Below are 27,545 nucleotides of genomic sequence, written 5' to 3'. Positions count from 1 at the left end.
AGTTAATTTTGTATTTTTTAGTAGAGACAGGGTTTCTCCAAGTTGGCCAGGCTGGTCTTGAACTCCTGACCTCAGGTGATCCACCCGCCTTAGCCTGCCAAAGTGCTGGGATTACAGGCATGAGCCACCATGCCTGAGGTTTGTTTTGTTTTGTTTTGTTTTGTTTTTTTAGACAGGGTCTTGCTCTGTCACCCAGGGTGGAGTGCAGTGGTGTGACATGGCTCACTGCAGCCTTGAACTCCTGGGATCAAGTGATCCTTCAGCCCCAGCCTCCCAAGTAGCTAGGACTAAAGGCGTGCACCCCCACACTCAGCTAACTTTTGTATTTTTTGTGGAGATAGGGTCTTACTTTGTTGCCCAGACTTGTCTTGAACTCTTGGGCTAAAGTGACCCTCCCACCTCAGGCTCACTAAATGCTGGGATTATAGGTGTGGACCACCATGCCTGGCCTCTCTTAACAGATTTTTAAGTGCGCAATTCAGTACTGTTATTTATACGTACAATGTTATACAGCAGATCTCTAGAACTTACTCATCTTGCATAATAGAAATTTTATATCTGTTGCCATTGATCAGCAACATTTTCCCCTTCCCCCAGCCCTGGCAATCACAATCCTATTCTTTGTTTCTCACCCCATTCTCTTCTTGTTTTAAAAGTCGTATACAGATAAATGTTTCAGAGTGCTGCCGAGAACCATCCTGCAACCATGAGTGGCAAGCCCAAGATCAAAAACCGAATATTGAGGATGGCAAAGAAAAAAGAAAGAGACTGGGCTGTTGCGGACATCACTGAGCCACCTTGCCAAACCTGGAGGTGCCTCCCTTCAAAAGTTTTGTTATATGACATAATTAATCTTTACTGCTTTGCCACTTCTGTTCAAATATTTTATTACTATCACCAGAAGAATTTCTTGGCTTCAATAACACACATACTCCAGAGTCACCTGCTTCAAGAGCACTCTACTCATAATTCTGACTAATGTACATTTCCACATGTCTGACCCAAAGGCATGTATAACTCAGTAGACTTTTATTGTATATATAATTAACTTATGTTTACTCTTAAATCTTTCTCTGTGTGTGTGCACGTGTGTTTGTATGTGTGTGTGTGTCTTGCTACTATGTGTTGCATGCTTGGTAGACTCTTCTTGAATTTTCTTTGTTTTTTTTTTTTTTTTGAGATAGAGCCTTGCTCTGTTGCCCAAGCTGGAGTGCAGTGGCGCAATCTCGGCTCAATGCAATGTCCACCTCCTGGGTTCAAGCAATTCTCCTGCCTCAGCCTCCCTAATAGCTAGGATTACAGGGGCACGCCACCATGCCCGGCTGATTTTTGTATTTTTTTGTAGAGATGAGGTTTCACCAGGCTGGTCTCGAACTCCTGAACTAAGGTGATCTGCCAGCCTCAGCCTCCCAAATTGCTGGGATTACAGGCATGAGCCACTGGGCCCAGCCTTCAATCTTTCTTAATAACAATGCTATTAAACCAGTATCCCAAACAACAGTCAGTCAACATCAGATCCTACCTTTCCTGAACTCTCTTCCAATCTGATCATTTATAATGTCCCTTTATTATTACAAAGATTTCCCTTTATAATTTCTTAAATTTGTCTTTGGCTCTTCACACTCACTAGAATATCTTATTTCAAACTTCTGTCATCTCTCCTTTGGACATTAGCTTCTTTTTTTTTTTTTTTTTAATATGAAGTCTTGCTCTGTTGCCGAGGCTGGAATGCAGTGGCGCGATCTCAGCTCACTGCAACCTCCACCTCCTGGGTTCAAGCAATTCTCCTGCCTCAGCCTCCCGAGTAGCTGGGATTACAGGTGCCCGCTACCATGCCTGGCTAATTTTTGTATTTTTAGCAGAGACAGGGTTTCACTATGTTGGCGAGGCAGATCTTGAACTCCTGACCTCAGGCAATCCACCCGCCTCGACCTCCCAAAGTGCTGGGATTACAGGCGTGAGCCACTGCGCCCGGCCCGGACATTAGCTACCTAACTGGTATCCTCATGACATTTTGACATATTCACCTATCTTAGCCTTATTTTCCTTACCTGTAAAATGGGGAAAATAAAGCCCATGGTTTTCATGAGTATTAAGACTTAATATGCATGAAATAATCAAAATAGTGCCTCGCACACAGTAAATGTTCAATAAATATAAGCTCTTATTATCATCTTCGATCATAATGTTTTTAAAAATTATTCTATGAGATATTTTTTCTATAAAACACTTTTCACTCAATCACCATTGCCCAAATACTCTTCCCTTTACCCAAATCAAATGTACTGATGGTTCTAAAGATAATGCTTAGAGCATACTGAATTCGGTTCAAGTCACTCTCTTTTATGTCCTCTCCACACTATTATTTATTACCTACTTAGGCTCTCTGTTTCAAAAAGATGAAGGTTTCCTTATTTGGTTCACAAGTTTCCTCTCTATCCAGAACCTTGCCATTATCTTAGGTCTTCAAGTGAGGACCAACACCTAGAAGCTGGATGATCTTTATTTCTACTCTACATAAACCATTCCTTTCCATAGTTATACCCTTGACTTCTGCTAAAGATGCTCTCCCCCAGGTCCCATCCAAGATCTACTGATTCATAATTACTAGGGAGTAAGGTATGGGGGTAAAACACAAACATCTGCATTTTAGTAACCACCTGAGATACTGATATATTATTGTGCATACCAAAGTTTAACACAACTGAACTAGATCTTTTCATCTCCCAGAATTACTGTATCTCTAAATTTTTCATTGAAACATTATCCTTCAGGAGGAAGAGGCAGAGCAAGACGGCTCAGTAGAAGACTCCACCGACTGTCCTCCCCACTGGAACACCAAATTGAACAACTATCCACACAAAGAAGCACCTTCATAACAACCAAAAATCAGGTGACTAATCACAGTACTTGGTTTTAACTTCACATCACTGAAACAGGCACTGAAGAGGGTAAGAAAGAAAGAAAGTCTTGAATTGCCAATACCACCCTTTCCTCATCCCTTGGCAGAGGCCATATGGCATGGAGAGAGAATCTATATGCTTAGGGGAGGAAGTGATTGTGATTGTGGGACTTTGCGTTGGAACTCAGTGCTGTCCTGTCAGCAGAAAGCAACACTGGGCGAAACTCAGCCAGCACCAGCAGAGGGAGCATTTAGATTAGCCTTAGCCAAAGATGAATCACCCACCCCAGTGGTTCGAACCTGAGTTCTAGCAAGCATCACCACAATGGGTTAAAGTGTTCTGGGGTCCTAAATAAATGTGAAAGGTGATCTAGGCCACAAGGACTGCAATTCCTGGGCAAGTCCTGGTGCTGTGCTGGGCTGAGAGCTAGCGGACTTAAGGAGCACGTGACCTAGTGAGAAACCAGCCAGGGCAGGCAAGCAAGTGCTTGTGCCACCACTCCCCTAACCCCAGGCAGCACAGCTTGCAGCTCTGGGAGAGACGCCTTCCTTCAGGCTTGAGGAGAGGAGAGGGAAGAGTAAAGAGGGCTTTGTCTTGCAAGTTGGACACCAACTCAGCTACAGTTGGATTGGGCACTACAATAGGACAGGCAGAGTCTTGACAGCCCCATTCCAGGCCCTAGCTCCCAGGTGACATTTTAAGCACACTCTGTGCCAGAAAGGAACTCACTACCTCAAAGGGAAGGGCCCAGTCCTAGCAGAATTCAACACCTGCTGACTAAAGAACCCTTAGGCCAGGCCAGGTGCAGTGGTTCACGCCTGTAATCCCAGCACTTTGGGAGGCTGAGGCGGGTGGATCACGAGGTCAGGAGTTCGAGACCAGCCTGGCCAACATGGTGAAACCCTGTCTCTACTGAAAATACAAAAAATTAGCTGGGCATGGTGGCGGACGCCTGTAATCCCAGCTACTCAGGAGGCTGAGGAAGGAGAATCGCTTGAATCCAGGAGGTGGAGGTTGCAGTGAGCCTAGATCGTGCCATTGCACTCCAGACTGGGTGACAGAGCAAGACTCTGTCTTGGGAAAAAAAAAAAAAGAATCCTTGGTCCCTAAATAATCAGCAGTGGTACCATGGGCCTTGAGTGAGACTCAGAGATGTGATGGCTTCAGATATGACCCAGCACATTCCCATCTGTGGTGGCTACAGGGAGGGACTCCTTCTGTTTGAGAAAAGGAGAGGGAAGAGTAAAGGAGACTTTGTCTTATAGCTTAGGTACCAGCTTGCCCACAGTGGGGTAGAGTACCAACTAGACTCTTGGGGGTCTCTGATTCCAGGTTTTGGCTTTTAGACAGTATTTCTGGACCTGCGCTGGGCCAGAGGGGAGCCCACTTCCCTGAAGGAACAGACTCAGAACTGCCAACATCACCAAAAGCTGACAGAAGAGCCCTTGGGCCTTGAGTGAACATCGATGGTAGCCAGACAGTATTTGCCATGGGCCTGGGGCGGTGGTGGTCATGGGGAGAGATTCCTCTGCTTGTAGAAAGGGGAGAAAAGAGTGAGAAGGTCTTTGCCTTGCAGCTTGGGTGTCAGTTCAGCCACAGTAGAATAGTTCACTAGGTAAATTCCTAAGGTTTCCAACTCTAGGACCTGGCTCCCAGATGGCATCTCTAGTCCTGCCTGGAATCTGGAGAGCTAGTCACTCTTGAACAAAATTCAAGATAACACAGGACACAAGCCTGGCTGGCTTCACTACCTCTTGATTGTAGAACCCCGGGGCCTTGAACAAACATAGGCTGTCACCAGGCAGTGGTTACTGTGGGACTTGGGTGAGACCCAGTGCTGTGCTGGCTTCAGGTCTGATCCAGCACAGTCCCAGTGATGGTGGCCACAGGGGTGCTTATGTCACCTCTCCCCCAGCTCCAGGCAGCTCAGCACAGAGAGAGAGACTCCATTTGTTTCAAAGAAAGTAAAGGAAAAGAACAAGGGCTCCTTCTGGTAATCCAGAGAATTCTTGCAGATCTTATGCAAAACCACCAAGGCAGTACCTCTTGAGTCTTCAAGAGCCATAGTGTTATTGGGCTTGGGATGCCCTCTAATGCAGATAAGGCTGCAGTAAACAAAAACCTAGATCACAACACCTAACTCTCTTTGAATACCTGGAAAGCTTTCCCAAGAAGGGCAGGTACAAACACGCCCAGACTGCAAAGACTATGATAAAGAAAATAAATACCTAATTTCATGAATGCCCACACATCAATAAGCATCCACAAGCATCAAGACCATCCAGGAAAACATGAATCCAGCAAATGAATTAAATAAGGCACATATCTCTGGAGACACAGAGATATGTGACCTTTCAGACAAAGAATTCAAAATTGCTGCTTTGAGGAAGCTCAACAAAATTCAAGATAGCACAGAGAAGGAATTCAGAATACTATCTGATAAATTTAACAAAGAGATTGAAATAGTTAAGAATCAATCAGAAATTCTGGAGCTGAAAAATGCAATTGATATACTGAAGAATGAATTACAATCTCTTAATAGCAGAATTGATCAAAAAATACTACACACATGAAGGAGAAATAAAGACTTGCCTAGACAAAGAAAAGCTGAGGGATTTCATCAACATTAGACCTGTCCTATAAGAAATATTAAAGGGAGTTCTTCAGTTTGAAAGACGAGGATGTTAATGAGCAATAAGAAATCATCTGAAGGCAAAAAACTTACTGGTAATAGTAAGTACACAGACAAACAGAATATTATAAAACTGTAATTGTGCTGTATAAAGTACTCATATCTTGAGCAGAAAGACTAAAAGATGAGCCAATCAAAAAAAAGAACTACAACTTTTCAAGACACAGACAGTAAAATAATACATAAACAGAAACAACAAAAAGTTAAAAAGTGGAGGAATGAAGTTAAAGCGTAGAGCTTTTATTTGCTTTCTCTTTGCTTGTTTGTTTATGCAATCAGTATTAAGTTGTCAACAGTTTAAGATAATGGGTTGTAAGTACTATTTGCAAGCCCCATGGTAATGTCAAATCAAAGACAATATAACAGACACTGTGAAAGGCAAATAAATCTTAGGACCCCAAAATCACTAAGCTAAAGGGAAAAGTCAAGCTGGGAACTACATCAGGGAAACCTGCCTCTCATTCTATTCCTAAATAATGTAACTACAAAGATGTTTTAAAAGCTATATACCTCCATCACAATTTGCTCATAAGGAAATTCCTTCTGGGCCTCAAAATCTTTACCCTAAAACAATTCTGTTGAATTTCACCCTTGTGATGTAAATTGATACCTTGTCTTCACAGGTGCCAGACAGAAAGTCATCTCTCTGCTCATCTGAGACAAAGGCAGATTCATTGAGCCAGACTGTGTAAGTGACTATTCCTTTTTGTTCCCCAACATGTAAATTGTGTATTCAGTGAAAGGCTGATCAAAGAGTCAGAAGAATGTAACTTTGTGTCTCTTATCTACCTGGAACCACACCTTATCTACCTGGAACTATCCCCTCCCCACCCCTCCCCATCCCGCCGTGTTTTGAGTTGTCCTGCCCTTCTGGACCAAATCAATGTATATCTTACACATATTGATTGATGTCTCATGTCTCCCTAAAATGTGTAAAAGTGAGCTGTACCCTGACCACCTTGAGCACATGTTGCCAGGACACAGCCTCCTGAGGGTACATCCTTAACCTTGGCAAAATAAACTTTCTAAATTGATTGAGGCCTGTCTCAGACACTTTGAGTTCATAATACACGAAAACTAAAAAGCAAGAAATTAAAAGATACCACCAGAGAAAATCGCATTCACTAAAAGGAAGACCACAAAACAATCAGAAAACAAATAACAAAATGGCAGGCATAAGTCCTTGCTTATTGAAAATAACATTGAATGCAAATGAAATAAACTCTCCAATCAAAAGACATATCATGGCTGAATGGATTTAAAAACAAGACCCAATGATCTGTTGCCTGTAAGAAACACATTTCATCTATAAATATACATACAGACTAAAAATAAAGGGATGGAAAAATATATTCCCTGCAAACGGAAACTAAAAATGAGTAGGAATAGCTATACTTAATCAGATAAAATAGATTTCAAGACACATGCTACCACGCCCAGTTAAATTTTTTTTTTAAGTGTTTGTAGAGACAGGCGTCTTGCTAAGTTGCCCAGGCTGGTCTTGAACTCCCGGTCTCAAGCCATCTTCCTGCATCAGCCTCCCAAAGTGCTATAGGCATGAGCTAATGGGCCTGCACTGTTTTTCTTTTAATACTTTAGAGACATTGTTCTACTATCTCCTGGCTTGCATTGTTTACACTGAGAATCTGCTGTAATCCTTATGTTTGTCCCTCTGTTTGTAATATGCCTTTTTTCTCTTGCATTTTTTACATTTTCTCTTTGTCACTAATTTTAATCAGTTTGATTATGAGGTGCCTTGGCATAGTTTTCTTCATGTTTCTTTCACTTGGGGTTTGTTGAGCTTCTTCAATCTATGAGTTTACAGTTTTTGTCAAATTTGGAGTTTTTAGCAATTATTTTTTCAGTTTCTTCTCTTTTTCATTTCTTTCTCTCTTTCTTTCTTTCTTTTTACAAATAGAGTCAAGGTCTTTCCCTGTTGCCCAGGCTTGTGCAGTGGTACAATCATAGCTCACTGCAGCCTTGAACTCCTGGCCTTAAGCAATCCTTCTGCCTAAGCCTCCCAAATAGCTAGGACTACAGGTTCATGCCACCACACCTGGCTAATAGTTTTCATTTTTTGCAGAGTCACGGCCTCACTCTGTGGCCCAAGATGGTCTTGAACTCTTGGGCTCAAGCAATCCTCCTGCCTTGGCCTCCTAAAGTGCTGGGATTACAGGTGTGAGCCACCACACATAGCATATTTTTATTTTTTCTTAATTTTTGTCTTTATTTTGCTTTTTAGTTTTTCTTTTAATCAGCTTTCTGAGGTTGAATGCCCTTCTCTCTTGAATAATTCAGAGACTATAATTTTATATATATTAGGCCTCTTGAAGTTGTCCCATAGCTAATACTGTGTTTATTTTCCATTGCTTTTTTCTTTGTCTCATTTTCAATAGTTTATATTTCTTTAAGTTTACTAACCTTTTTTCTTTTGCAGCATCTATTCTACTGTTAACATAGTCTCTATTTTATCTCAAATATTATGTTTTTTATTTTGTATAGTTTCGTTTGAGTCTTATTTTTTTCTCAGAAATTGCAGGGATGAAAGAGTCATTTAAATATCTTCTTTATATTAGCATACTTATGTTTCCTCTACCTTTGTGAACATATAAAACATAATTTATAATGCAATATATTCATTATAACTTTTAATATACTTGCTTTTGAATTCTATTCTCAATCTCATTTCTGGATCCCTTTCAGTTATTGATAATTCTCCTCATTTTGGGTCATATTTTCTTGCTTATTTGCATGTCACACATTTGTTGAATGCCAGACATTGTGAATTTTGTCTTGTTGAGTAATAGGTATTCTTGTATTGCTTTCATTTCAATATTCTTGTGCTTTGTCCTGGGACACAACTGTTAGTTGGAACCAGTTTTATCTTTCCTTTTTTTTTTTTTTTTTTTGAGACAGTCTTGCTCTGTCACCCGTATTGGAGTGAAATGGTGCAGTTTCAGCTCACTGCAACCTCTGCCTCCCAGGTTCAAGCAATTCTCGTGCCTCAGCCACCTAAGTAGCTGGTATTACAGGCATGCACCACCACGCCTGGCTAATTTTTGTATTTTTAGTAGAGACGGGGGTTTTGCCATGTTGGCCAAGCTGGTCTCCAACTTCTGACCTCAAATGATCTGCCCACCTCAGCCTCCCAAAGTTCTGGGATTACAGGTGTGTGAGTCACCAGGCCCAGCCTATCTTTCCTTACTTTTAAACTTTGTTAGATGTGACCAGAGCAGTCTTTAGTCAACAGTGATTTTGTCCCACTTCTGAGGAAATACTCTTCTGAGTTCCATAACCAATATTCCATGTATTACAAAGTTTTCCCACTCTGATTGGTGAGAATGTCCACTATTCTAGGCTCTGTGTTTTTGTGCTTGCTTGTTTGTTTTTTGAGACAGAGTCTCGCTCTGTCGCCCAGGCTGGAGTGCAGCGGCGTGATCTCAGCTCACTGCAACCTCCATCTCCCGGGTTCAAGTGATTCTCCTGCCTCAGCCTCCTGAGTAGCTGGGACCACAGGTGCCCGCCACCACATGCAACTAAATTTTGTATTTTTAGTAGAGACGGAGTTTCACCATATTGGCCAGGCTGGTCTCGAACTCCTGACCTTGTGATCCACCCACTTCAGCCTCCCAAAGTGCTGGGATTACAGGTGTGAGCCACTGTGCCTGGCCAAGCAGTGCTTTATTGAGTAGTCATTAACCTTGGGAGGGAGCAGCACAGCGCCTCTCCACGTTCCAGGAAACCGCAGCTTGCAGGTGCCACATATATCCCATCTCGCTTTACAGAAAATTTCTGAGGCTGGGCACGGTGGCTCACGCCTGTAATCCCAGCACTTTTGGGGGGCAAGGCGGACGGATCACCTGAGCTCCGGAGTTTCAGACCATTCTGTCCAACATGGTGAAACCCAGTCTCTACTAAAAATACAAAAATTAGCCAGGTGTGGTGGTTGGTGCCTGTAGTCCCAGCTACTCTGGAGGCTGAGGCAGGAGAATCGCTTGAACTTGGGAGGTAGAGGTTGCGGTGAGCCAAGATCGTGCCATTGCTCTCCAGCCTGGATGACAAGAATGAAATTCTGACTCAAACAACAACAACAACAACACACAAAAAAACAGTTCTGAAGCTTAATCATATAAAACTACTATACACAAAATTTACATTAGAAAAAGAGAACTGGGTGTAGGAAAGCCAGGCGTGGTGTTCCCTTTCAGCGAAAGTCTCCCCACAGTTGGGGCACCTTTGCTTCCTCAAGGCAAAACAGTAGATGAACCCAAAGGGGCATAAGCTGATGACCGGGAAGATGCCCAGGAAGGTGAAGCCGTCCTCCAGCACCCCCAACCCTGCAGACGGGACAGCTTCCCACGACCATGATGGAGTTGGCAAGGTACCAGGTGGTGGTCTGGCTGTGGAAGTTGTAGACCCTGGGGTGGTGAGTGGGTACCCCTGTGGCGAGGTAGGGATAGGGCCTTGGCGGGGGCTGGCAGGGGTGGTGCCATAGCTGTGCAGGCTGCGTGCATAGTTGCCCTGGACGGCCTCCCGGTTGTGTAAGCCAGCGGCCACTTCTGCAGCAGGGGCTTGTGGTCCATGGCAGACCCACTCAGCTCAGTCGGCCCCAGTGGGGACCCTAATCTTGAGAAGTTTCCTCACAGATGTATGCTGACCAGTACCTGCATTAGGGATGGAGGGATCCACTCGCTGCAGATCCGCAGAGCTCTCCTTCCCCCACTCCTCTTCAGCACCGTGTTCTGCAAACCCTGGCTGCGTTGGCCTCGCCATACTCCCAACAATGTCTCCTCAACTCATTGACACAGGTGTATTCTCTATGCCGTAGTCTGGAAACTCTAGGCAGGAAGCTGGGTCAATCATTAGGCTCACTTCATTTGTTTTCCTGCTCTCAGGGATTACTGCTCTGTTCTGTTATTCAATGTCTGAAAACCATTGTTTCAAATACATATTTTTTGGTGTTTTAGTTATTTAAGGCAAGAGAGTTAATCTGGTCCTGTTACTCCATCTTTTTTACAGAAAGTACTAGGTGTGAGGGCAGGGTTGGGGTGGCAATTAATTTAGAACTATTTGTCACAAATAAGCATTTTGGCACAACAGCAAAGCTGGTAAGCGCGCCTAATACGACCACTGCTCCCCATCCTCTTTAAAGTGGTAACATTAAGCTCATGCACAATTACATAATGCAAAGTAATAGCCATGCTATTTCATAAAAATAAAGAGCAAAAGTATATATTAGCTCCCAAAATTGTATTTGGTGATTTATGCTTCAATATTTTATTTTACTTCAAAATTACCCAGCCATCCAAAGATTATCTATTAATTAATTCAATTTACTATAGTCCAAAGACTTAATTTAACTAAGATTCTAGGTATTATGCTTAATCTAACACATTACAAAATATAATTAAGGCTGATATAAAAACATGTATCAGAATTATAATTCAGCCGGGCGCAGTGGCTCACACCTGTAATCCCAGCACTTTAGGAGGCTGAGGGGGTGGATCATTTATGTTCAGGAGTTCAAGACCAGCCTGAGAAATGTAGCAAAACCTTGTCCCTACTAAAAATACAAAAGTTAGCTGGGCATGGTGGTATGTGCCTGTGGTCCCAACTACACGGGAGGCTGAGGTGAGAGGATCACCTCAGCCTAAGGAGGTTGAGGCTGCAGTGAACTGAGATTGCACCAATGCACTCCATCTTGGGTGACAGAGTGAGACCTGCCTCAAAAAAATAAAGAAATTATAACTCAATGTCCTTGATTGTATTATTTTATCTTTTCAGTATTCTTAAATGTTATGTGGGGTATAATGTTATCTGATCTATAAATAGTGTAAGTTTAGGAAGCTCAGATTAACTAGTCTCTTCATTAGAAAACAAACTCAATCTTATTTTTAAAAATTATACGTTTGTATTATACTCCATACTGATAAAATTGGGGAAAGACAACACTGTTTTTTAAACCATTATCAAACTAATTTGTCTAAGGATTCTGGTGATCTTTGAACTCAGCTTCTTATAGCAAAATGCTCCTGAGCAGAACCTTCTAGGAGAATACTTTGTTATTTTTTTTTCTTGGCACTTCCTGAGTAGCATATTACAAGTTTCATTTCTTTATTTTCAAGGACTTCTAGGAATATTAAATTTATATAAGCATTTACTATTCTCCTTAAACCAATAAAATCAGAGCTCTTTTTAAAACAAATCATAATCTATTAATACTTTATACCCTAATTTACTAATATTTCATCTTCCAACCAAAAGAGGTAAAGGCTGTTTCAATTGCAGACACATGGACATCAGAGAGCCGCAGTTCAGTTCTATAATCTCATCCACAGGTCAAAAGTCAGCTTGGTAACACAATAACACTCTGGTCAGATCCCAAAGAGTTGTTCTCCTTTTCAGTGAGCATTAAATATTGTTTTAATTGGCTTGCATTCCCAATAGACAAACAGAAACAAAAAAAGACTAACAAACCATATTTTCTGTTTGTCATATTTCACCCAATGGAAAATAGTTCCTCATCATCCTAAGAGAGATCACCAAGGGGACAGGCAATAAAACCAGACTCTTAATTATTGCTGCCAACAGTGAGGAATTAATTATCAGTCGTGTTCAGAACCCAGAGAGCCTCAGGTTCTCGTATACATAGCGGGTGCCTGATGACCAGTCTGGTAGTGCATTATACACAACTTCCTTGACCATGCTGTAGAAAAAGACATGGCTCACACCACTATTTTCTAAGAACACATGAATATACGAGGTGCTCTCTTGATTATGAAGCCAAGACTGGCCTAGTGGTTCATTAGCAGAGGTGTGCTGTGGCCGGGCCCCACTGGCTCATGAGAGACGATTGTGCTCAGCTCTTCCTAACTCTGCATTCAGTGATGTCACATTGGTAGGTTAAAAGAGTCCATGTTACCAGTACTGATACCACAGAATTTAATAAATGTTGAAAATCGGCCCCTCCCCACCACCTCAAAGTGAAGCAACTGTATTGTCTGGGATGACACCTGAAGTTCTTGGTTTCACAGCCAAGGAAATCAAGGATATGGACACCCCAAGGGTGAATTTCAGAGCAGAAATTTAATAGGTGAAAGAAAGAACAGCTTTCTGTGATAGAGAGGGGTCTTGGGAAAAGGGTCACCTTTTTTTTACAGTTGAATGCAAAGGCTTTTATAAGAAACCCATGAGGGCTGGGCATCTCATTTGCGTAAGGTGCAAACTTCTGAGGGCTCCATCCCATCCTCCTAATGCACATGCAGGCCCTTAGCTTGAGTTACTCTATATTCCTTTGTTCCCCTTACTGTGCACGTGTTAGGGGATAGAATTTTCCATTGCAGGCATACCTGGGCAAGTCACTCACCTATCTGTGTGGCTGTGGGCACGTCTTAGGCAAGCCCCCCTGTGTAAGCTCCCTTATCTGTGCCTGCAGGCTGTTCTTTTGTTTGAAAGAATTCAACCGAGGACCCACCCTAACTGCCTGCCTGACTGGGTTTTTTCCTTTCTCCTCTCACGAAAGAACCAATTGTTAAACATTTACCTGCATATTATTTTCTTTTACTCACTAGTTCCTGAATCTGGGTAATGAAAAAAGAAATGGCCCAAATCACAGATTAGAAAAGACAGATTAATAGACTTGTCCAACAAAGTAAACAAAAACAAAAACATGGAATGTTAAAAAAAAAAAAGAAGTACAGAAACAGTCAGCCAACTCAAACTTGTGTTGCCACATACCTGGATTTCAGCAACCCACAAGGTAAATTTTCAGTCAGTTTAATTGGCTCTGCCAAGTGAGTCTACCTGGGTATTTCAGTGAGACCTCCAAACTGGTTTTAAAGTATAAATTGCAAAAACTAGTAACATGACTCTCACATACATATAGAACGAATATGTGTCAAAAAATTTATTCAATTTATTAATCAGAAAGCCAACAAGGGATTCAAGCTCATTCAAAGACGTACAGAAGAAATTTTGCATAAATATAACCAAGGCACCATTCCAAATATATCTGGTCAACCATTAAAAGCATTCTCCCAAGTCTCACTTGGTTTTTTGCCCTTCCTAGCACCTTTGATAGCCATCTTGTTATTACTAATCTGGTTCTTGCTTGTTTAATCTCTTGGTAAAAGTCTGTGTCTTCTAGATTACAACAATTCCAGATAAAGATGATGCTAACACAAGGCTTCTAACACATCCCATCTTCTGACCCAAGAAATAAAGATATCCTGTCTTTAGGTCCCTTAGATCAGGCATCCAGAGATTTTTATACCTCCAATACTAGGCAAGGCCTACGCCCATCAAATCATCAGGCCTTAACACAAACAAGAAGCTCCCCTGCCTCCCTAGAGGCTGACTGCAGGCTCTTATGAGAGAACTGTCTCTAAGGTCAACGTTCACTGCCAGCAGGAAGAAGTTACAGAAGAATGACCTTCAGCTGAGTGTGGTAGCTCACATCTGTAATCTTAACACTTTGGGAGGCCGAGGCAGGAGGATCTCTTGAGCCCACAAGTTCAAGACCAGCCCAGGCAACATAGCGAGACCCTATCTCCACAAAAAAATACAAAAATTAGCTAGGCATAGTGGAGTGTGACTTTGGTCCCAGCTACTCAGGAGGCTGAGGTGGGAGGACAGCTTCGGCCCAGGAAGTCAAGGCTGCAATGAGCTGTGATTGCGTCACTGCACTCCAGCCTGGTTGACAGAGAGAGACCTTGTCTCTAAAAGCAACAACAGCTTACATCTGTAATCCCAGTACTTCGGGAGGCCAAGGCAGGTGGATCACTTGAAGTCAGGAGTTTGAGACCAGCCTGGCCAACATGGTGAAACCCTTTCTCTACTAAAAATGCAAAAATTAGCCAGGCATGGTGGCAGGTGCCTGTAATTCCAGCTACTCGGGAAGCTGAGGAAGGAGAATTGCTTGAACCAGGCAGAGAGGCAGAGGTTGCAGTGAGCCAAGATCACACCACAGCACTCCAGCCTGGACGACAGAGTGGGAGTCTGTCTCAAAACAAACAAACAAACAAAACCAAAAACAAAAAACAAAAAAACTAGCAACAACAACAACATCAACGTTTGTCCTTCATCTCTCTTTAAGATGAAGAATTATCTCATAAGTAGAGGGGGCATTATGTTAGGGAAGCAAGAGCATAGGAGAGCCAAGGTGACACCATTTTAAAATCAACTCCATCCTAAAACCAGCGAGGCGCATTCCTTGCCAGTGAGAACCCATGATTATAAGATGTTTACAGCTAAAGAAATAGCTTAATAATGTCTGCAAGGAGTGGTTCCCAAGACAATGGGTCACATGACCCTACTGATAAGACAGGAGACAGATAAAAACAGGTCACAAAACCCTGCTAGTAAACAACAGGTAGTAAACCTGTTGTTTAGGAGATAGTAAACAACAGGTAACAAGACTCTGCTGCTAAGAGAGGAGACAGTAAAGAAACCAGCCCAAACCAGCCAGAACCCAGAAGGTGATGACAGCAACCTTCACTACTCATTATACGCTAATTATAATGCATCAGGATACTAAGAAACACTCCTGCCTGTGCCATGACAATTTGCAAATGCTGTGGCAACGTCCAGAAGTTACCCTATATGGTGAGGATGGGGGAGAAACCCCAGGTTTGGGGAGCTCCTCTGCCCTTTGCCAGAAAACTCATGAATAATCCACCCCTTGTTTAGCATATCATCAATAAATTGCTATAAAATAGCCAACTAGCCCCCTCCCACCCTGCTCTGCCTATGCAGCGGCCACTCTTTTATTACTTCACTTTTTAATAAACTTGCTTTCAGCTAAAAAAAAAAGTATAGAAGAAACAGAAATATTTATAGTCAATGAAAGAAAGAATGCAAAAATACGATTGCAAAGTTAGATACAAAGTAGTCAATTTCCTACAGGGCCTATGGGAAAATAAATATTTCATCAGCTATGAAAGCTGTAAATAATAGCTGTAATTATTATCTCACTTGAACAATCTTGTTTAAAGAGTCTGTTTCTTACTTCTTTGTCTGAGCTGGACCCTGGCAAAGAAGAGAAGGAAAATATTCATTCTGACATAGATTCCTACCCCTGAGAAAAGAAAAAAATTAGCTTCTAATAATGTTAATGTTCATTGGGACGTTGTATACAAAAATGAGGTCATAACTATTTTTCCTTGTAGATGTATCTGGTTTCTGTTATTAACAGTGACTGAGATTATAGAAAACTATGGAAGTGACCAGTTTTTATCAAAATTTGAACTCACACACAAAGAATGTGTGAGCTTTAGCAACACTTTACTAAAAGCTGTATTAGTCCATTCTCGCACTGTTATAAAGAACTACCTGAGACTTGGTAGTTTATAAAGAAACTCACAGTTCTGCAGTCCGTACAGGAAGCATGGCTGCGGAGGCCTCAGGAAACTTATAATCGTGGCGGAAGGGGAAGGGGAAACAGGCACGTTACGTCCTACATGGTTGGAGCAGGAGGAAGAGAGGGGAGATGCTACACACCTTCAAACAACCAGATCTTGTGAAACTCTATCACGAGACAGCTCTTGGGAGATGGTGCTAAACCATTTGAAACCACCCCCGTGATCCAGTCGCCTCCCACCAGGCCTCACTACCAATGTTGGGGATTACAATTCAACATAAGATTTGTGTGGGGACAGAGACTCAAACTATATCAAAAATTAAAACATTGTTACTTAGGGTGAATCCTTCAATAATGTGATTATAAATACACACTTAAATGTGGGCACCGAAATCACGATAGTTTCTGGCCACTAAATGGTCATCAGAAAATGTAGGGGATAGTGAAAAAAACAGATATATATGAACACATACATATATATAGTTTTGTTTTGTTTTGTTTGAAATGTAGCCTAGCTCTGTCACGCAGGCTGGAGTGCAGTGGCACCATCTCGCTCACTCCAACTTCTGCCTCCCAGTTTCAAGCTATTCTCCTGCCTCAGCTTCCCGAGTAGCTGGGGATTACAGGCACCTGCCACCATGCCCGGCTGATTTTTTGTATTTTTGGTAGAGATCGGATTTCACCATGTTGGCCAGGCTGGTCTTGAACTCCTGACCTCAAGTGTTCTGCCCACCTCAGCCTCCCAAAGTGCTGGGATTACAGGGGTGAGCCATCGCACCTGGCCCCAAGTGTGTTGCCTGTTAGGTAACATGGGGTACCTTAAAACGGCGCCGTACCTCAAGATGGGGCCGGTACCGGGTTCTTCTCCCCTCCTTGACCGGGCACTGTCTGAATCCGCCAAAGGAGGGCCATTCAGAAAGAAGCATCTCCCGCCTTCCCTTGGGCCCGCCCCTAGCCCAATCCACGTAGGCCCAAGGGATATAAAACCCAGTACACCAGCAGCCCTCTCTCTCTTCTCTTCCTTCTCCTTGCGTGGTGCCGCTGGATACCTCCAATAAAGATCCTTGACCGCGACTGGTGTAGTTTGGTCTCCGCCCGGCCCCTTTCATTGCCTTTAAGTGGTGTGTTTTTCCAAAGACTGAAAGCCTTTTCCAAATTCCAAAGTTTGAAATTTGTCCTCTCCTACATGGCTGTTAGAGTCCTTGGAAATTGTTTATTAAATGATGCACAACATATTTTGAGTTTAGATATAAAATGGAATTAGGTTCTGGACTCAGGTAATTACACTTTTTCCACCTCCGTGGCTTTCTGGTGAGACATTGGAACACCAGCCTGTTTATCATGCAGTTAACAGCCTACGAGTCTAAATTTTAATGTGTAACTAGCAGAACAAGTGCAAATTTTCTGAAGACACAGGTGAGCATGAGGGGCCTCTCATAATTCGCTGTCTCAGCTCTTCAGTTGTAAAATATTTCGAATTTTGGGGAAAAGCTAATGAATGTGGATATATGTTGGTGAGGATGTTTTGGAAAGAGGCAAATTGGACATACATCCTGCTTAAGTTCCTATTTAACAAGACAACGATGACCCGGGGGAAAATTTTTGGTTGTTGTAATTATTCACCTTTTAAGACATAATAATAAGCGTTAATTTCTCAGGAAAGCCAATCCTGGTTCTAGCCAGATGAATTATTCCACTTAACACTTGTTTATGGCAGTTTTCCCAATAGTAATTTAAATAATTACTTGTATAATTTTATTTAAAACCCCTCCCTCCATTGGACTGAAGGCAGCAGGAGGGGTAAGACAATGATATTATCGGTGCCTAGTACAGTGCCTGGCACACAGATGTACCCAATATGCTTTTGCAGAATGAATAGACAAATATCAGAAGCATTATAAAATTAATAAAATGTCTATGAAAATGGCTGTATAAATTGTAAGACACAATATTTCTCTTTGTTTGGGGACAGCTTAAAATCTGCTCTTATTTATTTATTTATTTGATTTATTTATTTTGAGCTGGAGTCTCGTTCTGCCACCCAGGCTGGAGTGCAGTGGCACGACCTTGGCTCACTGCAACCTCCGCCTCCCAGATTCAAGAAATTCTCCTGCCTCAGCCTCTCCAGTAGCCGGGATTACAGGTGCCCACCACCATGCCCGGCTAATTTTTCTATTTTTAGTAAAGACAGAGTTTCACCATGTTGGCCAGGATGGTCTTGAACTCCTGACCTCAGGTGATCCACCCCCCCTCGGCCTCCCAAAGTGTTGGGATTACAGGAGTGAGCCACCATGCCCTGCCATGTGTACACTCTTATAAAGAGAGCTGCTGCTCCCAGGTCTGTCCTATTGGTGCCTTTTAAGGTAGGCTTGTGTCATAATGAGACAGAACTGGAGTGAGATGCGGCTCTTCTTTTGCCCATTTTTTTCTTTCTTTTTCTTCTCTTTTCAAAACCTCCTTTACACTACTATCTTGCTGACGCTGTACCTGCTAACCCTGAGGCTTTAGTCATAAAAGGAAAATAGCCATTCCTCTGTGCTCTCATAGTGTCTAACCAGGCCTGTTACTTAAAGAACTCCAGAAACTGTCATTAGGAGAGCCAAACAGCAAACCAAGGTTGTGGAGTGTCCCGCCTCGGAAAGCAATGCTGAACAATTGATTTATAGTCTTGTTGCTGCCAGCCAGACCACAGATGGCCCATTAGTCAAGATAATCATGGCAACCAGATACGCTGACCTGTACACTCTAACCCAGCCTAGCCTTGCTTACCCTATCCCTGATGTCAATTCCCACACTTTGCCTCATAAAAAATCCCTACCGGCTCTTTTCAGGCTGCCAGCCAGTGAACCCTTGTGCCTCTACTGCCTCCCTTGTGCTTGTGCACAAGCCCCAAAGTAGAGCCTTGTCTGGGAAACGTACTTGGCCCCGTGTTAATTTCCATTACACAGGCAGCCTAAGAGCCTGTGGGTCTGTAACAAAAATTAAATACTTAGGGAGAGAACGCATCTGAAAAGACTTGTTGCAAAATTGAAGCTGCTGGGGCTCTTTCAGGAACCTTCCTTCTCTTCAGCTTATGTCACCCAGGCACGATTATTTAAACTAAAGTTTAAACTAGAATACCAGCTGGGTGCAGTGGCTCACATCTGTAATCCCAGCACTTTGGGAGGCCAGGGTGGAAGGATCGCCTGAGGCCAGGAGTTTGAGGCTGCAGTGAGCTATGATCATGCCGCTGCACTCTGGGTGACAGAGTGAGACCCTGTCTCTAAAAAAATAAAAATACAGCCAGGTGCGGTGGCTCATGCCTGTAATCCTAGCACTTTGGGACGCCGTGGTGGGTGGATCACCTAAGGTCAGGAGTTCGAGACCAGCCTGGCCAATATCGTGAAACCTCATCTCTGCTAAAAATACAAACAAATTTTAGCCAGGCGTGGTGGCGCATGCCTGTAGTCCCAGCTACTCCGGAGGCTGAGGCAGGAGAATCGCTTGAACCCAAGAGGCAGAGGTTGCAGTGAGCTGAGATAGCACCAGTGCACTTCAGCCTGGGCAAAAAGAGTGAAACTCCATCTCAAAAAAATAAAAATAAAAATAAAAAATTAATTATTTAATTAATTAAATAACATACCAAAATAATTTCTCAAATAGAAATATAATTTGATATCAGGGTTTTGACGATCCACGATATTCAGGAAGGAATGTGATATTACACTTTCTTTAACAGATGGTCAGGCGTGGATCACACCTGTAATCCTAGCACTTTGGGAGGCTGAGGCAGGAGGATCGCTTGACCTCAGGAGTTTGAGACAAGTCTGGGCAACATAGTGAGACCCTATCTTTAAAAAAAAAAAAAGTTAAAAACCTTTTAATGAATGGCAATGGCACTACTCAGACTACTAAGATGAAAAAGACAAGCTGCTCTCCAAGGGCTTATCAGGTGATGGAGATCGATCTATGTGCAGAGACCTCTCTAATAGATGGCAGGATTTAATACCTGCTGAACAACGAAGCAAAGTGCTCTAGGTTAGAAAGAGAGATAGTTGTGCTTTTAGCTCAAGACATTTGATATTTTACTTGCTCACAAAAACTTGAATAACTTAATTTTGGCTGACATTCATTGAGCACTACCTCCGTGGCAGGTACCATTTTAAGCACTTTATACATTCTAAGTTATGAAATGTTTACAGAACCTCTTACTATTGGTAGCATTATCATTGTTGTTTTACTGATGATTAAGTTGCAGCACAGAAAGGTTAAGCAACTTGCCCAGAATCACAAAGCCAGAAAGTATTAATAGCATAACTGAGATCTGAAACCAGGCATTGCAAGTCAGGACTTTCACCACCAGGCTCTGCCACTAAGGAAGGAAGGAAGTTGCAGGAGGAAGTGGAATCAGGGAACTCCATATGAAATAACTGGTCTTTGTGTTTTGTTTTGTTTTGCTTTTTGAGACAGGGTCTCGCTCTGTTGCCCAGGCTAGAGTGCAGTAAAACAATTACGGCTCATTGCAGCCTGAACCTCCTGGGCTCAAGCGATCCTCCCACCTCAGCCTCCCATGTAGCCACCATCCCTGGCTAATTTTTAAATTTTTTGTAGAGACATGGTTTCACTTTGTTACCCAAGATGGTCTCAAACTCCTGGGCTCAAGCAGTCCTCCTACCGTGGCCTCCCAAAGTGCTGGGATTACTGGCATGAGCCATGAAGCCCAGCCAAGAACTGGTCTTTAAACAGAGTCTCCCTGTAAAAGCAGAATCCTATGTTAAAGGAGTAATTCCTTTTATGCAAAATGGCAGGAACATGTCTGCATCTACAGAAGTCCTACATCATTATTATTTTTCACTCATGTCATAACCTCCACCGAGGGGGTTTATAGGAAATTTGGAAAGCCAGTGAAAAGTAAGGTAACAGATTACTGTAATTCACATCACAGTTCTAGACAGTGAACCCCCTGAAGGCATTCCTGAGGTCTCATTCATTTTTGCAGTCTCAGTTCCAAGAGATAAGAAAAAACTTATATTATCTACACATCTGTGTCAGAGAGTAAGTAACCAGCATTTTCTGATATCGGGCAATCTTTTTATAATAGAACAAAGCTCTGTAAAGTAAAACTTTCTGTGATAGTTCTATATTCTACACTGCCCAATATGGTCACTAATGGCCACATATGGCTGTGGAGCACTTGAAATGTGGCTTGTGTGACTGAGGAACTGAATTTTAAATTTTATTTAGGTTTAATTAAATTTAAATAGCCACACATGGGCAGCACGGATTGTTATATGGATTTGAATTCTTCCAAAACCTCTGGTGTGGTTCCAGATAATGGGTGGTGTGTGGACTGGGCAATAATCCACAGATGGGCCAATGTAGAGCAAGCAGGATCTGCTTTTAGTCTGGAAGTGACTGTCACAGCAGTTTCCTCAAGCTTGGGAAATACAAAGGTGGAATGATAGGCTTGAGAACATATTTAATTCCTGTTTAGTTAACTAATTTTTGCCACTTGGGAAAACACTTTTAAAAACAGGCAGCATTGGCCGGGTGTGGTGGCTCATGCCTGTAATCCCAGCACTTTGGGAGGCCAAGGCGGGTGGATCACGAGGTCAGGAGATCAAGATCATCCTGGCTTAGACGGTGAAACCCCATCTCTACTAAAAACACAAAAAATTCGCCGGGTGTGGTGGCCGGTGCCTGTAGTCCCAGCTACTCGGGAGGCTGAGGCAGGAGAATGGTGTGAACCCGGGAGGCGGAGCTTGCAGTGAGCCGAGATCACGCCACTGCACTCCAGCCTGGGCGACAGAATGAGACTCTGTCTCAAAAAAAACAAAACAAAACAAAAAAAGCAGGCAGCATTTCAGACATGCTGGGTCCACAGAAGAATGACCAACCCATCCTAAACCTGGAAAAGATAGAGGTTCTTAGTTGGGCTATAGATTTTGAGAGAGATTAGATTGTCACTGTGTTTGTTCTAGAACAGAACAGGCTGCCTATATAATGATGTGAAGGGCCAAGAGCGGTGGCTCACGCCTGTAATCCCAGCACTTTGGGAGGCTAAGCCGGGGCAATCTCTGGACTCTAGGAATTTGAGACCAGCCTGGGCAACATGGAGAGACCCCATCTCTATAAAAAACGCAAAAAATTAGCCAGGGATGGTGGCATTTGGTCCCAGCTACTTGGGGGGGCTGAAATGGGAGGAACGTTTGAGCCTGGGAGGTCGAGGCTGCAGTGAGCTGTGGCTGTGCCCCTGCACCTCAGCCTAGGAGACAGAGCAAGACCTTGTCAAAAAAAAAAAAAAAGGCCATGAAGGAATTTTCTAGGTTTAGATGTTACTATTGTGTCCATCTCATTCCCCCCAAATTTATACCTTGAAGCCGTAACCACCGATGCAACTGTATTTGGAAATAGAGGCTGTAGAGAGGTAACTATGGTTAAACGAGGTCATAAGGGCGGGACCCTCATCCTCTGGGACCGCTGTCCTTATGAGAAGAGGAAGAGATCTTAGACAGCTTTCTCTCCACTCGCCACAGAGGAAAAGACAGGATGACACAGCAAGAAGGCCACCATCAGCAAGCCAAGCAGAAAGGACTCACCAGGAACCAAAGCAGCTGGCACCATGATTTGGGACTTCCAGCCTCCAGAGCTGTGAAAAAATACATTTCTGTTGTTTAAGCTGCCCAGACTGAGGTATTTGTGATGGCAGCCAGGGCTGACTAATCCACATGTTAACGTCTATATTCAAGGATAGCTGAATTCTGCCTTTTTAGCTTTCTAGAATGAACCTTCTGCATTAACACTAAAAATTCAGTATGGAAGAACCCTACTTCCATGGCAGCTATGGTTTGAATATGTCCCCTAAGTTCACATGCTGGAAACCTAATCCCCAGTGCAGCAATATTGGGAGGTGGGAACTTCAGGAGGTGATTAGGTAATGAGAACTCCACCTTCATGAATGCATTAATGCTGTTATCACAGGAGTAAGTTAGTTACGATGGGACTGGGCTCCATCTTTTGTCTAGTGCACTTGCTTCTGCCTTCTGCCAGGGATGACATTCACCAGATATCAGTGCCATGTCCTTGGACTTCCCAGTCTCCAGAACCATGGCCAAATAAGCTTCTTTTCTTTATCAATTATCAAGTTTGTGGTATTCTGTTACAGCAACAAAAACCAGACTAAGACACAGGGAATAGGTAACATAATTTATATAGATTATTCTTAACGAATTTAAATTTAGTTTTCAGTGAGATTTTTCAACTTTTTGTCTCTGTTCTTGCACCTGTCCACCCCTGCCCATAATGGCCTTTTAACAGAATTTGATTCACTCCATCTGCCATAATGGACTGCGAGGAGCAGCATAGCAGGGGTTAAGAGCATGGACTCAAGATCTAGATTGCCTAGGTTTTCCTCCAAACTTTGCCTTTGACCAAGTGACTTAACCTCTCTATAGCAGTTCCTTATCTGTAAAATGGTGACCTAATAGGATCAAAGTTAGGATAAAATGAATTGCTATGTGTAAAATACATAGGACACTGCTTAGCACATACCAGGTACTCTGACATGTTAGCTATATTATTGCCAAAAACATATCAGACACTGAATAGTTTCTCTATATCTTACCCATTTTTATTTTCTATTAATGTGAAGCAAATCGCCCCAAGATTTAGAGGTCTAGATCAATAAACACTCATACTCTCAGTTTCTGTGGCTTAAAAATCTGGTACTGTTTAGCTAAATGGTTCTGTTTCCAAGATCACTCCCATGATTATTGGCAGGTCTCAATCCTTTATACATGGGCATCTCTGCAGGGTTGCCTCACAGTTTGGCAGTTGGCTTCCCCCAGGATGAATGCTCCATGAGAAGGAGACAGAAAAAGAGAGAGAGAGAAGAGGGGAGAGAAAGAAAGAGTGTGCAAAACTAGCAACAGTCTTTTTAAACCTAATTTTGGAAGTGACATTTCATCGCTCTGCTACATTCTATTCATTATAATCAAGTCACTAAATTCAGCTCACACTTAAAAGAAGAGATTACACAAAGACAGGCATCTCTGGGGCCAACCCACCCCACCATAGATTGTGACCTGATTTAGGGAGTGTCCCTAAATTATTTTGCCTATACACGTATAGAGAGAGAATATTATTTTCACCAATGACAGTCAGTTTCCAACATCTACCCTCCTAATAATATACAGACACTAGTTCTGCCAGTAAAACCCATTTTTGACATCCAATGTGCTAATTAAACAAAGCCTGGTTGGTGGAGGGGATGGGATAGCGGAGAACCTTACAGGAATCATCTGGGCCTGAACTCTTCTGTGCAGTGTTAGATGACTATGTTGGAACACATCTTTGATGGCAGGTCAGCTGGTTGCCCCTAGAGTTATAGCTTAAACTAATTGACATGTATATAATGATATGCCAACAACACTAAAATATTTAAAGTAAATTACAGCTGGGCGTGGTGGCGCACACCTATAATTCCAGCACTTTCAAAGGCTGAGGTCAGAGACAGGATTGCTTAGGCCCAGGAGTTTGAGACCAGCCTGAGCAACATTGGGCAACCCCGTGGGACTAAGTGGCTCATGTCTGTAATCCCAGCACTTTGGGAGGCCAAGATGGGTGGATCACTTGACGTCAGGAGTTCGAGACCAGCCTGGCCAACACAGTGAAACCCTGTCTCTACTAAAAATACAAAAATTAGCTGAGGGTGGTGGCAGATGCCTGTAATCCCAGCTACTCAGGAGGCTCAGGCAGGAGAATCGCTTGAACCTGGGAGGTGGAGGTTGTAGTGAGCCTAGATCGTGCCACGGCACTCCAGCCTGGGTGACAGAATAAGACTCTGTCTCAAAAACAAAACTAAAATTAAACCAAACAAAAAATCTTGGGCGACCCCACCTCTGCAAAAAAAAATTTTTTAATTAGCCAGGTATGATGGCACATGCCTGTGGTCTTAGCTACTAGGGAGGCTGAAGTGGGAGGATTGCTTGAGGCCAGGAGGTTGAGGCTGCGTGTGCAGTGATTGTGACGCTGCATTCCAGCCTGGGCAACAGTGTGAGACTGTCTCAAAATACATACATACATACATACACAGCAGACTTTATAATGCCTTCCACTATGATTTTCTGTAGGTCCTATCAACTCTGAAAACCTCTTCTCATTTTGAAAATATATGGCTACAAATAAAAGAATAAGTGAAGGATGCAATAAAAAGAAAATGGTTGAACTTACATATTTTTCTAACTTACATGAGGCTCAAAATAGAAAATCCAGACAAGTGGCATGTCTATGTTGAATCCCACTGCACAGTAACTCAAAGCTGAGAAAGTATTTTGTTGACTTAATAAAGCCCTCTCTGGCAGTTCAAAAGGCTGTTGTGGCATTTCTGCTTCACAGACTTCAGAGAAGTTGATCTTCCAGAGACACTGAAGTACAACTCAAAGAAAGGTAGTATCCAAAACTAATAACATAAGAATAGTACGAAAATTGTCTTTAAATTTAAAAATTGAGGTTTTAAGTGAATAAAAACAAATTATATACACTATTATCTCAAATATATAGACAACAGGAAAAGAAAGCCCCAAAAGTAATATCCAAATTAGTAACAAACAAGGTTTTGAGTAGTGAAATTGTGGATAATATTTTACTTTTCTTCAACTTCCGAAATTTCCAAAATAAAGCCTTTTTGGGACGTGTGTGTGTGTCCACATATCCATGCTTTAAGTAAGGTTCTTCCATATTGAATTTTTAGTGTTAATGCAGAAAGTTCATTCTAGAAAGCTAAAAAGGCAGCATTCAGCTATCCTTGAATATATACTGAGTTATACAGACATTTCCATTCCAAAAGGAAAAACATGGGCAAGAAGAAAGGGGTAACTGGTCCCAAGTAAGTCCAAAACCTAAAAGGGAAAACAACAGTAAGTTTTTTTTTTTTTTTTTTGAGACGGCGTCTCGCTCTTTCACCCTGGCTGGAGTGCAGTGGCGCAATCTCGGCTCACTGCAGTCTCCGCCCCCCGGGGGTTCACGCCATTCTCCTGCCTCAGCCTCCCGAGTAGCTGGGACTACAGGCGCCCGCCACCACGCCCGGCTAATTTTTTGTATTTTTAGTAGAGAAGGGGTTTCACCGTGTTAGCCAGGATGGTCTCGATCTCCTGACCTCGTGATCCGCCTGCCTTGGCCTCCCAAAGTGCTGGGATTACAGGCGTGAGCCACCGCGCCGGGCCAAACAACAGTAAGTTTTAAAGCTAAGCTAGGTGTGGTGCCGTGTGCCTATAATGCCAGCTACTTAGGAGGCTGAGGCAGGAGGATTGCTTGAAGTCAGGAGTTCAAGTCTGTAGTGCACTATGATCATACTTGCAAATAGCCACTAACTCCAGCCTAGGCACCATAGTAAGAACTTGTTACTTAAAAAAAAAAAAAAAAGTTTTAAAGTTGGAGAATAATCTCCTTTGACTCCATGTCCTGCATCCTGGCCACACTGGGGCAGGAGCTGAGCCCCTGAGACCTCTGCCAGCCCTACCCCTATAGCTTTTCTGTGCTCAGCCAGGCTTCAGCTCTCCCAGGCTGGAATTGCATGCTGCTGGCCCTGCAGTTCTTTGGTCTTGGAGGTAACCCCACTTCCCTGACTCCACTAGATATTGTCTTAGTGGGGACTCTCTGTGGCATTTCCAACCCCACATTTCTGATCGGCATTGCCCTGGTAGGAGCTCTTCGTGCTGGCTCCATCCCTGTGGCAGTTTTCTGCCTGGGCTTCCAGGTGGTCCGTGGCATCTTTTGAAATTTAGGTGGAGGAAGCCATGCTTCCATAGCTTTTGCATTCTGCATGCCTGAATGCTACCAAGGCTTAACTCTTATACCTCCCAGAGTACTGAGTCAAGCAGCACCTGAAGCTGCTTGAGCCACCAGTGGGGCCGGCAATGGGTGCTTAGATGGAATGCAGAAAACAGAAACCCAAGGTGGCTCTGGGCAATGAGCCTGTGGAGGAGGCCCCCGGCCCATCCCCTGCACCTATTCGACCTTCCTAGAGCCCTAGGCCTGTGATGGGAGGGGCAACCTCAAAGAACTTTAAATGCCTTTGGGATCTTCTCCCATTGTCTTTACGAATAGCACCTGGCTCCCTTCAATCCATGGTAATCATTTTAGCTTCTGCCAAGTATCCTACTTCATTGCTCTTTAAATTTTACATTTCACAGGGCCTTAGGACATGAACACAATTTACCTAAAGTCCTAGCAATGGTATAACAAAGATGGCCCTTATTCCAGTTTTCAATACCTTTTTCCTCATTTCCATCTGAGACGTCATCAGAATGGCCTTTACTGTCTGTATTTCTATCAACGTTCTGGTCCAAACCACTTAAGTAAGCTCTGTGAAGATGCAGACTTTCCTAAGTTCTGGATCTTCTGAGCCCTCACCAGAATGTTCCTTAGTGTTTTATTCATGGCAATCTAGGCTTTTTCTAGCCTGCTTCTCTAAATTCTTTCAGCCTCTACTCATTACCTAGCTCCAAAGCTGCTTCCATATTTTCAGGTAATCGTTAGAGTGGCACCTCCACTCTCAGTACTAATTTTCTGTCTTAGTTCATGTTCTGTTGCTAAAGTAGAATACCAGAATATT

General features: G+C 42.9%; 1 protein-coding gene and 1 pseudogene across 1 annotated transcript in view; one reads left to right on the top strand and one right to left on the bottom strand.

Annotated features, from left to right (window-relative positions):
* Window positions 1–2,864: 2,864 nt before the first annotated feature.
* The window catches only part of LRMP (lymphoid restricted membrane protein), a 152,652-nt gene continuing 127,971 nt past the window's right edge, over window positions 2,865–27,545 (top strand). The window contains exons 1-3 of the mRNA XM_030804496.1: window positions 2,865–2,893; window positions 6,219–6,281; window positions 25,875–25,879. The gene's annotated coding sequence lies outside the window, so the exon portion shown is untranslated. The remainder of the gene's footprint in view (window positions 2,894–6,218; window positions 6,282–25,874; window positions 25,880–27,545) is intronic.
* Window positions 9,721–10,178, bottom strand: LOC100584046 (annotated as a pseudogene).

The sequence above is a fragment of the Nomascus leucogenys genome, chromosome 23 (assembly GCF_006542625.1).
Source record: "Nomascus leucogenys isolate Asia chromosome 23, Asia_NLE_v1, whole genome shotgun sequence".
In the NCBI taxonomy this organism is placed as follows: Eukaryota; Metazoa; Chordata; class Mammalia; order Primates; family Hylobatidae; genus Nomascus; species Nomascus leucogenys.
This window is presented reverse-complemented; position numbering and strand designations above follow the sequence as displayed.